Here is a 10,809-nt window from a genome sequence, read left to right as displayed (position 1 = left end):
GATTTTTTTTAATGTGGATTCATTGTAAAAAATACAAATTTCTTTAATAGATTGTGCAAAAACAAAACCTTTTCTGTCATTTTATTGTTTATCTATTAGTTAATAAATTTTGTGTGGTATGAATGGCCACGGGGGAGGCCTTTTTCAGAGTGAAAATAAAATTTATAAAAGCACCGGTAAACTATCTGACACCCCTATGTTAGGCGTAAACTAATACAATATGAGGTTGCATGAATTTTTATTTAAATTAATTAAATTAATCAGAAAACCAATAAATACACTATTTGTTTCTGTTCCTAAAGTTCTGGGGAGTTAGATGGGTTAACAACCTCTTTCCCTGAGATAATTTGAGGCAGTCAAAATAATTTTGTACTGACATCATTCGCTCTACATGTGTTCCTCGCAGACGCTACGTAATTAACTGTATATGAAGAAAATCCAGCTGGTCATATGACAGTGATTATCTGTTTTCCTCAAGTGTCTGCCTCTGGTCATGGAGTCCTAAAAATACCCCCCAGTCCCTGGATTATTGTAATCCAGTCTCCCTCTTTGTACGCGTGTGTGTTTATAGCAGTGCATGGCCTCTATACTACTTTAACTATATAATACGTTTCTTCATGGCAGCAGACTAAAGTTCACAATGCTGCGTTTGCTCCTTTATTTCTGATTATCAAAACAAATCATTTTACACATTAACCTCAAACATCTAATACTCTGATAACGTAACAATAAAATTAACCCGAAAACAAGTTTTGCTTCCAAATCCCAGCTTTTCTTTGACTTCCTCAAGCATTTTTTGGTCGTTTGTATTGTGAGATAATCTCAAATGAATCAACACTTACAATCCTGTTGAGATTAAAACACTTTTATTGTAACAGAGGAGCTGCACAGTGATGTACAACGGAAAGAAGCAGTTGAGACAACAGCTATTAAACTGCCATTAGCGTGTGTGATTAATGAGGAGATCCTTCCATAACTTCCACACCCAATCTAATGTAATGATACCACTCATTCTGTTGTGTTACCAGACTCTCGAAATCAGAGGGGGGTTAGTATGTGTGTGAAAGAGGGGTGTGTGTCCTAGGGCAGAGCTGCTGATAATCCATTGGTTGGTGATGCATCTGCAGAAGACAGATGGTCAGTGCAGCCTATGCTGTTGGATGTGGTAAGCTCAGTTTGTAAGCAGTTTTAGCAACCAGGAAGTTGTGTATCAGGATTTCATTCCTCTGTGTGTGTGTGTGTGTGTGTGTGTGTGTGTGTGTGTGTGTGTGTGTGTGTGTGTGTGTGTGTGTGTGTGTGTGTGTGTGTGTGTGTGTATCATTGTCTCCTCCCACTAAGGGATTCTCCCTAAAGAGCTTTGATGCCTTCCCTGCATCACTGCACGGTCTAATCACTCGTACCAGCTGTCAGCGTGTCGGCCTTCCTCTTTCCTCTCTCTTCTGGCACCACTTAACCTCAGCTCCTCTGCAGTCGGCCATAATGGACTCTCACGGCATTCGGACTTAAACATGATGAACATACATGAGGCGCTCATTGCTCCGGCGGTGCTGCACAGATGAAGCCCTGCCAGCTATATGTTTTGTCCTTTTATGAATGCGCTGTACTTCAGTGTAACCTTAAGCTACTTTATGGACGTGTTGAATTAAGAACACAGATTTTTCACTTTTCCCCACATCATTCTTAAACCATGTGTGCTTCCTGGTTTTGACTTCATTTTTATTCAAATTCAGGTGTTTAGCTTAATCATTTTTGTACATCTGCATACTTACATTATAGAAACACTGAAATCTACATAATACATTTAATGATGGAAACATTTAAAGACAAATTTCCTTTCGGAACAGATTTTAGATACATTTTATTGGAATTTTCCAAGCTGTAAAACACCTGTTTTATGTTTTGCACATTTATTTAACTGTTTAAACATACTATCTCTACATAAAGGTTCGATTATTACTTGAAAGTCTCCCAAAAAATCATAATTTCAGAAATATAAACTCTTTATTTTAACATGTAGAGGTCTCAGAAAGTGTACATATCAAACGTCACTATCACTATGTGCACTGTATGTTAAACTGCATCACCTTTTGTCTCTTTAGCTTCCCGAAAGTAGAACTGAGGATTTTACTGCAAGCCCTCAAAGATAGTTACAACCCTGTGGATGTAACAAATGCATCTAGCCCCAGTTTAACATCATTTTGCACCGCTTCACTTCAGTTCTTTCCTGACTGAGAAAGATCAGGTTGCACCATCAGCACAGCTTCTGTATCTGCTGCTGCTGTTAGTAGATTTGCAGCTACAGCTATTTACAGCTGCTCCTTTCAGACAAACGAGCACTACTGATTTCTTAATCAGGGCAAATGATAGCCAGTTCAAAGCTTAATGGTCTGCACATGGATTATTGTGTCATGGCCTGATAATCAAAGTGTCCTTTGGTTCGTACTTTGAGTGTTTAAGGCCTGAGATTACAGAAGAGTCAGATATTGTGATCGACAAACCGCGTTCAAGAAAACTCTGAGAGGCATCGCAGCTCCAGGAGGTTTAGAGACAGACTGGGTGGACTTCAGAAGTGTCCTTGTGTCTTGTTCCTTCCAAATATTGGAAATTTTCTCCATCCTTGCAGATTTCTAAAGTGTTCTGAGACTGCAAGAACGCTCAGGGGGGGATCATCAGTTTTAACCCCATGCTGCTCCGCCTGCAGTCACTCACACAAGTGACACCTGAACCTGCTGACCTTTTTTGACACCAGGATTAAAAAAAAGGTTATGGCCCTTTTCCAAGCACCTTGTCCTGCAGTGAGTCCCCTTGTGGAGGGTGAATGGGCAAAAGCTCTCAGTCAGTTGTTGGCAAGTCTAGAACCACCGGATCCTTCCAACTCACCAGAGTGAGTTCTACCATTGCCAAACACTGTGGGAGAGTGCACCGGTAACCACCACCAGATCTGTTACATGGAGCAGCATCTCAGAGATAAAGCCTCCATGGCAACCAGCGACATCTGAGATAGACGACCCAATCGATGAGATCCACAGTTCAACCTCCCCATCCCTCCCTCTCCTCTCTCTGTGGTTCTCACTGTTGCACAAAGATAGTACACAGGAGGCATTTTTAAAAAAGTTTGGATTCCTTTAATCTGAATCAGCTGCACGTCTGTCTCATCCTATATTGGCACCACACATGATTGCTCAAAAGAGGAGAAACAAAGCAAAAATGTGCTAGTGCCAAAATGGGCAAAGAAGACTTGGCGTGAGGTCGAGAGTAGATCCATCAATCACAAACTTCAGAATCAGAATGAGGACACCAACGTAGGCTGTGTGGTTCTGTCTCTACTCTGTTTATGGCCCTATGGTAATTCACTGATAGTGTGCTGTGACAGTGAATTCTACCAGTGCCATACACAGAACAGGAGGAGAAGGAAGTGAAGTCTGACTATTCTGCAATAGAGCAACAGCACAAGTGTGAATCCTGACTGGACCTCCTTGTCTTTTCTGCGAAGCTACCACTAACCTTTTGAAGTTTTGTGTTTTGGTGCCAGTGGTTTTGCAGTCACGTGCAGAGTCTGTATCAGAATCAGTAGTGTCCTTCCCTCATCTCTGTTTTGTTTATAGCTCACAGGATAGTGAGTAAATCCAGCTATGCCATCTGCTGCTGGGCTACTGGATCGGACTGTTTATCCCAGTTCACCCACTGTCTTTCAGCTCTAAATGTTAGCACTGGGTAGCTGAAGGGTGGGGGGGGGGGGGGGGGGGGGGGGGGTTGGCACTGCATTTATGGCCTCTATGAGAGCCTTCCTGAACACGGTCTGAAGGTCTGCTGCTCGAATTGATTCTGGCTGTAGGGAATGATGTGCTAAGTGATTTTTGAGATGCTTTCAATGGGTCCCAAAGCAGGGCTCATATTCCCGTTTCCGGGAGAGATCGATACTGTAAAAAGCTTGAGAGAGAGAGAGAGAGAGAGAGAGAGAGAGAGATCAAAACATCCGAAGTTACTCTGTTTAGCTGGTTTGCATCTCACAACTGAACAATAATAATTATTAGGTCGCACATTTCCAAAAGACCTGATTTTTTATAAATTGAATAAAATGCATTCATGTTTTTATAATCAGACCACAGTGAAAGCTAAGTCCACTGAGCCTTGTGTTATAACTGTCTTTATGCAAAATCCTCACATCTTTACATCATGAAATTTGCAGTAATCTGGAGGGAAAAAATCATTAAGTTGTCATTTTCAACTTGACTACAGACCGTAGTTCCCCGTTTTGTTTTGTTTTTAAATTTCACTCTGCCTATTAAAGTCCGGCGCCGGACATTGCTCCTTACCTTGATCATGTAGTATCCTTATAGCGCTCAAAACCCCATCAGTTAGAAAAACTGAAGAAGCTTCTTCGCTGAACCCACCCTTCAAAGCAATCCAGGAATAAAATATTTTCAAAATATTTTTAAACTGCAATGGTGACAAAATTTCCCGACTGGGCAGCATGTGATGGACTTTATTTTGTACTTCTTCAGCCTTCAGAGTCCAAACAGAATCAGATTATTCAGCTGGGCTCCACGTCTCCCTCCCTCGCGGATACTTGCTGGTTTGGGGCAGCAGAGGATTTTCTAATGGACAGGTAATTAGTTGGTAAGCATCTTAACTCAGTAGCAGTATAGTAATCCATTATGCCCTCCTCCCTTTCCTTCTGCCGCCTTCACACGCAGGTCTACGGAAAATTTCCCCTGCGCCTTTTACGCACTGGACGCGCACTGCAGTGGGAATGATGAGGTTAAGCAGGACTAGTAATCCAACACTGCCCATATTTACTTTAACAAAATATGTGTTGTGGTTAAAAAACAAACCACAAAGGAACAAAAGCTTCGTTGTGTAATTAATATATAAAGCAAACAAGAAAAACGAGTATTTTTTGGCTCTTATTTACCTTCTAGTGTCCGATAAAACTCCAACCGTCGTAATATCTGCAATCAGACCTACCAGCATCCAGCGGGTGTGGCTCACCGCCGCAGCCAGGCCTCAAGTTCCGCGCTCTCATCCCTGCACAGGTCCGAAAGTGTCTCCTAACCTAGGCCTCCCCTACTCCTTGTTTTATACCAGCACGCAGATGTCCCTCCAGAGCTCATTTACCTGCTGTCGGTGATTATTAGACAGATTGCAAGTGGAAAAAGTGTCATCATCCTTTCAGCTGACGTGAGTCCACTGGAGTGGGATAAGACAGGTTTCGGTTACGGCTCTGTCAAAGTTGAGGCTGAAATCCACCCGTGCGCCCTTTGTCCTCTCCATACATTATGAAGGATGCCCAGCCGGTCAGCAGCATCTCCTCCTTCTCCTTCTCCCCCTGCTGCTCAGATTACCCTGAACTAACTAACCTAACTTTACTACTTTACTGTTATAATTACCCCCCCCCCCCCCCCCCTTCGCCCCTTTTAGCAACATTTGCAAACCGGGATTACGAACAGAAGAATCAGTTTAGTCATCTTTGCGTAATCCACCCCCCAGAATCGAGGACCAGAATTGAATAGTTCATCAAACTATTCATTTTTGTTTATTGTTGGTTTGTTTATTTGTTTATGTAACACATTTCAATAGAAAATAAATTCATAACAAAATAACCTGCGTAATACTGCGTGTGGTAAAGCGCCCAAACTAAACCGATGTAGGAACTGGAAACCAGAATAAGCTCAGGAGCGAGCTACTTGTCCGAACACCGATGAATATTTCATAGGATCCTTATACGTTCGGCCTTAGTCTTCAGAGCATCTCCTCAACACACACACGGACCATCTCCGGGTATTTGTTTTCGTCTTTAATTTGAAAATCTTAAAATGATCGGATTAAAAAGAATACCTCCAAGTTTGTAGTTTTTCAGGCTCAACGTGAGGTATTTTAGCCGAATTCCCGGGGTAATGGTTAAGATCAAAACTCTGTTTATCTGCCAAAACAAAAAAACAAACAAACACTTTCTCAAGCTTCACCTTATACAAGCAGTAGACACAGGAGTTAATAACTCACTGAACCTGAAGCATCGAAAAGGAAATCAGCCATCAATGACATAAAACAGAAATAAAATATAAAAACGGAACATATATTTATATATATACATGCAGAGGTATTTTAATAGCTTTCGTCATACTTACCCGTTTAAAGAATAAACCTCCAAAGTTACGATAAAAAGAATAAAAAATAATTATTTTTGTGCTCTTTTGTGAAGACACGTCAACGTTTACTGCCATCCAGTGGACACAGGAGGGACACACGCTATAATGGTTATTCTGTGTGAGACGTTTCCTCCAAAATAAGACCATTTTTATTAAACCTCAAGACTTTACAGAACATCAAAAATTAAATTTTATATAATAGGGATAACACAGGAGCGACGGAGTGCATATTGGGTCAGCTCATGTTTCTAATAACAGCACAGGTGTGAATGATCACCTCTCTTTTAGAAAACAGTGTCAATCCCAGGATTGGAATAAACTGGAATAAACTTCTGACGCTGAGCTTCATTCATGACAGCCAGCATTTTCAGTATTTTCATGAGTTCGCTGATGCAACTCCATCATCTCCTCCCTGCTTCACTGCAGAGGCTGTACGCAATTTCTCTCTTGCTCATTTTCACTGATAATCCTTGTGCCAAGTCTGAAATACTCACCTGTTATTCCAAGCCAGACTGTGGCTCTTTTTATCAACACCTAGTGATTATTTTTACAACTGAACTTCACTGAAAAAACAGATAGCTTCATATTCAAAATCTTTTAGAGATGGATATAACTACCAAAAATGGCACATCTAACTTTTACTCTTTTTTGATGAAGTCCCTTCGCAATTGAAAAATGAAGATGAGGAAAATATAACTGTTTTAGCTGGTGAGTCAACAGGACAGTGCTAACAGGGATGCAGGGTTGTAATTACAGATAGCACTTTTCAGCCCAGATCCTAGGTCACCAACAGGTGGAGTGCGGTCCGGATTAGGACACAGATCTACAACTACATTTTCGAAGGACAGCTTCTATTTTACTCTGCGGAACTTTTCTCGTACTTATGGTAGGGCTATTATCCGTGCAACCTTTTTCTTTGTCTTTATAAAGAAATTAATACGATATTAACAGGCTAACTCGGCTAACTAATATAATAATCGGCTAACTAACTAACTAATAATAACTTTCATATGGTCTGTGTTCTTAAAATGTCTTTTAAGTTCACAGGCTGTTATAATTTGGTGGACGTTCATTTCAGCAACGTATCTAATAACTGACTGGGTCCTAAAATATCTTTCTTGGTAGGACTGCTATTCTTGTTGTCCCCTTTTTCACCCTTATCTAATCACTTCTGTTATTTACTGCCTCTACCAGAGTGCATTGAGGAGTAAGACTATGGCTATGTCCACACATACCCGGGTATTTTTGAAAACACCGATTTTTCTATGTGTTTGCACCTTTCATCCACACATAACGGCGTTTAGGTCACTGAAAACTGAGATTTCTAAAAACTCCGGCCAGGGTGGATATTTTCTAAAACTCAGTTTTTGCATTTAGGTGTGGACGAGAAAAACGCAGAAAACGCAGCTTCGAAGGTTTGCGCCTTTTTTGACGTCACACTGTGCACCACGTTATTGTTTCGGTGAAATGAATTTCTACAATACTGTTACTGTTAATTGTACTCTCTGCAGTGTTTAAATGCTTATATATACACACACAGTTACTGTCCCTCCACACATACTACTCGGTTCTGCTTCTATGCCCCAGCTTTGTTTACTATTTCCCACCGAGGCTTCTAGACTTCTGATTGGCCAACATTTCTACACGGTTAGGAATATAGCGCCACCTGCTGCTTTGGCATGTTCCTAGCAGCGTTTTCCTTCATTTCTGCCTTTATGTGTGGACGGGATTATTTTTTAAAACGAAAACGGAAAATCTCCGTTTTCAAAAATACTCGTGTACGTGTGGACATAGCCTATGTGGTCTACAGACCAGCATTAAATTACTTTTTATGAGATAAACTGTGTGGTCTGCCACTAACCAGCTCCTGTTACCCACTCATTTCCCTTGTGTCAGGCTCTCCTATGTTTCAGAAATAATGTGGAAAAGTTTTAATAAATATTTTCCTTCATTTTCGCCCAAATAATTGATGCATGTTCTCCCTTTGGGTTATGTTGGTGTAACTTTCCTTTTAATAGTCACCAGTGGGCGTTTTTTTCTTCAAAGTTGCAATAATCAGGTAATATGCGTAGGTGTTATTTAGGCCAGGTTTTAAAATGGGATCCTCTGGGAAAGAAATCCTCCAGTTTGGATTTCTTGCTATAATAAAACTTGGGAATTATATCTCTGGCTGAAATAGTTGATGAATAACAGGTCCACTTTAACTTATTTTTTTTAACTCTTGTGGTCAGTATAAACAAATTCTTTCATAATAAAAGACCTGTAGCAATAAAGCATTAGTATCAGGCAATGACTTTTGGCATGCTAAACTGCATCAGGGTGTGTTTCTCTGATTTGTTGTGTTATTTGGCTTACTGCATCCCCTGTGCTGTAACAAAAATAACATTGTTTGTGTGGGTCAGAAAACTATGTATACACACACCTGTATGGTGTAATAATACATAATTATAGCTGATATATTTTCCTTCTGGTTTTATAGTTTATGTTGGAAAACTTGGTGTTGTGGGGGATTTTTTTTCCAATGGAGTGAAATTCTAAGTTTGTTTTTGGGTTTGTTTGTTTTTTGTATTTTTCATATTGGTGGAAACAACACAGATTATATTGTAATTAAATTTAACAAATGATGTAAAGATTATCTCATCAAACTACTTCTTAAGAGGTAATATATTGATGATCACAGGCAGGTGATATAAATTAAATATTCAATTATGCCACCAACAAATTGTTCATTTAGAAAAGCAACAGAGCAGACTGTTTATGACATTGTGGTTGTAATAGCATCCATAAGTAAATATTTTTCATTAATTTATCTTCACATGCCTAGATGATCACATCTGTTTTGTTTTTTGAATGAGGTGTTAAGTCGTTGAACATTAGATTAACTGTCACAGACATTAGGGAGGAAACTGTCCACTACCCTGCATTTACACAGACTCTGAGCAGTGTTTCAGATCTAAAAAAGCTCTGCAGATCAATTTGGGGGATCACAGGGTCACAGAAGGAGTAGGTAACGGACTTGCTGGCTTTAAACTAAAATGCTTGTTGTGTAATTTTAATGAGACAGTTGCCTTAGCTCTGGGGTGTCCAACTCCAGGCCTCAAGGGCCAGTGTGCTGCAGGTTTCAGATATCACCCACAACACTAACTTTGCTGCATTTTAGAGAGTGGATGTCCAGGATCAGAACAGAAAAGGTTGTCTTATTTCAGAGACACATTAGGTGTTGTAGACCCAGTTGAATATATTTAGAACTGTTTATGTCCCACTTCTAAAAATTCTGCAAGAATTGTTAAATAACGATGACGTTATTGACAAGAGGCAATAACAGAAGATTGTAAACCCACTTCTGGGAGACCTACAACTGGGAACCAGTGTTATGGTTACAGTGTTGTAGGTGTTATCTGATCATTTAGGAGCACATTCCTTTGTCGGTTTTCAGGAGTCATTTAATGTTGATAAATTTTGTCGGATCTGTTTGTCCCCTGCAAACTGGGTCATTTTCACTGAGAACTAAAGAGTCGTATAATGTCAGTGTTTCAAAGCTCAGACAAAATGTGAAAATGCAAAGTGCTGACAGGGTAAAAAATAAATGTGTATTCAGCAGGTTGTCTTACTTTCATTGTATAAGGCAGCAGTCCCCAACCCCCGGGCCTCGGACCAGTACTGGTCCATGAGTCGTTTGGTACTGGGCTGCGAGAGTTGAGGCTCAGGTGTGAAATGTATAGTTTTCAGGGTTTTTATTGGTTTTCAGCGTTATTTTGTTATCGTTTTTATCGTTTACTCGGTTTTCCTGAGTCTTTTCACGTATGTTATGAATAAATTTTCTTTTTTTCGGTACCGGTACTAGTTTTATTTTGTTGTATTTATCCGCGACACCTTAAAGGCCGGTCCATGAAAATATTGTCGGGCATAAACCGGTCTGTGGCGCAAAAAAGGTTGGGGACCGCTGGTATAAGGTACTTTTGACATGATGTTTTAGAAAGTATTGTACCTTTGGAGCTCTGATTGTGTTTGAAAAATGTTATTAGAAAGAAATACTTTACATTTACATACTTTACTTAATAAAATGCTTCCCCTCTAAATTTTCTGACAAAACTAACTGTTCACAGAAAATTTCAATTTCAAATACTTGTATGTGAAACTGTTGGGGGCATTTGGCATGAAAATTGGGTTCTTAAACTTAACATCATTGTCCTGGAACACTACCCTCATTTGATCCACTGCATTGGCCCACTTATTGACTTTTGGTCAGTACGTTCCAAAGCTAAAACTAGCTATTTATGTTAGTCAGCCTTTTACAGCTGAGGGGTAATAAAAAATAAAATAATGCCAAGAGACATTTTAAATCAACCAGAATAATTTGAATTAACATGCAAGAAAGATTTGTTAAAGGTTTACACTTGAATGTCAGATGAAACCCCAGACTTTTTTCCCTTTAGGCTCACCTAAAGATGCAACCATTTAAGCACAAGGATGGTAAGTGCTAAAGGCTTAGTTTTTCTGTCCTCGAAATCTTCTACAGCCCACAGACAATGAAGACATATTGAATCAAGGGGATGGAATTTGGCACTGTGATGGTAAAAGAAGAAGGCATCATTGATGTGTTGGTTGTCTCGAGGATGCAGTAATCCCGTCTGATCTGAATGATGTCCCGTGTGCCGTT

This window comes from Neolamprologus brichardi, chromosome 7 (assembly GCF_056152115.1).
Source record: "Neolamprologus brichardi isolate AB-2024 chromosome 7, ASM5615211v1, whole genome shotgun sequence".
Lineage (NCBI taxonomy): Eukaryota > Metazoa > Chordata > Actinopteri > Cichliformes > Cichlidae > Neolamprologus > Neolamprologus brichardi.
Note: the sequence above shows the minus strand (reverse complement) of the source record.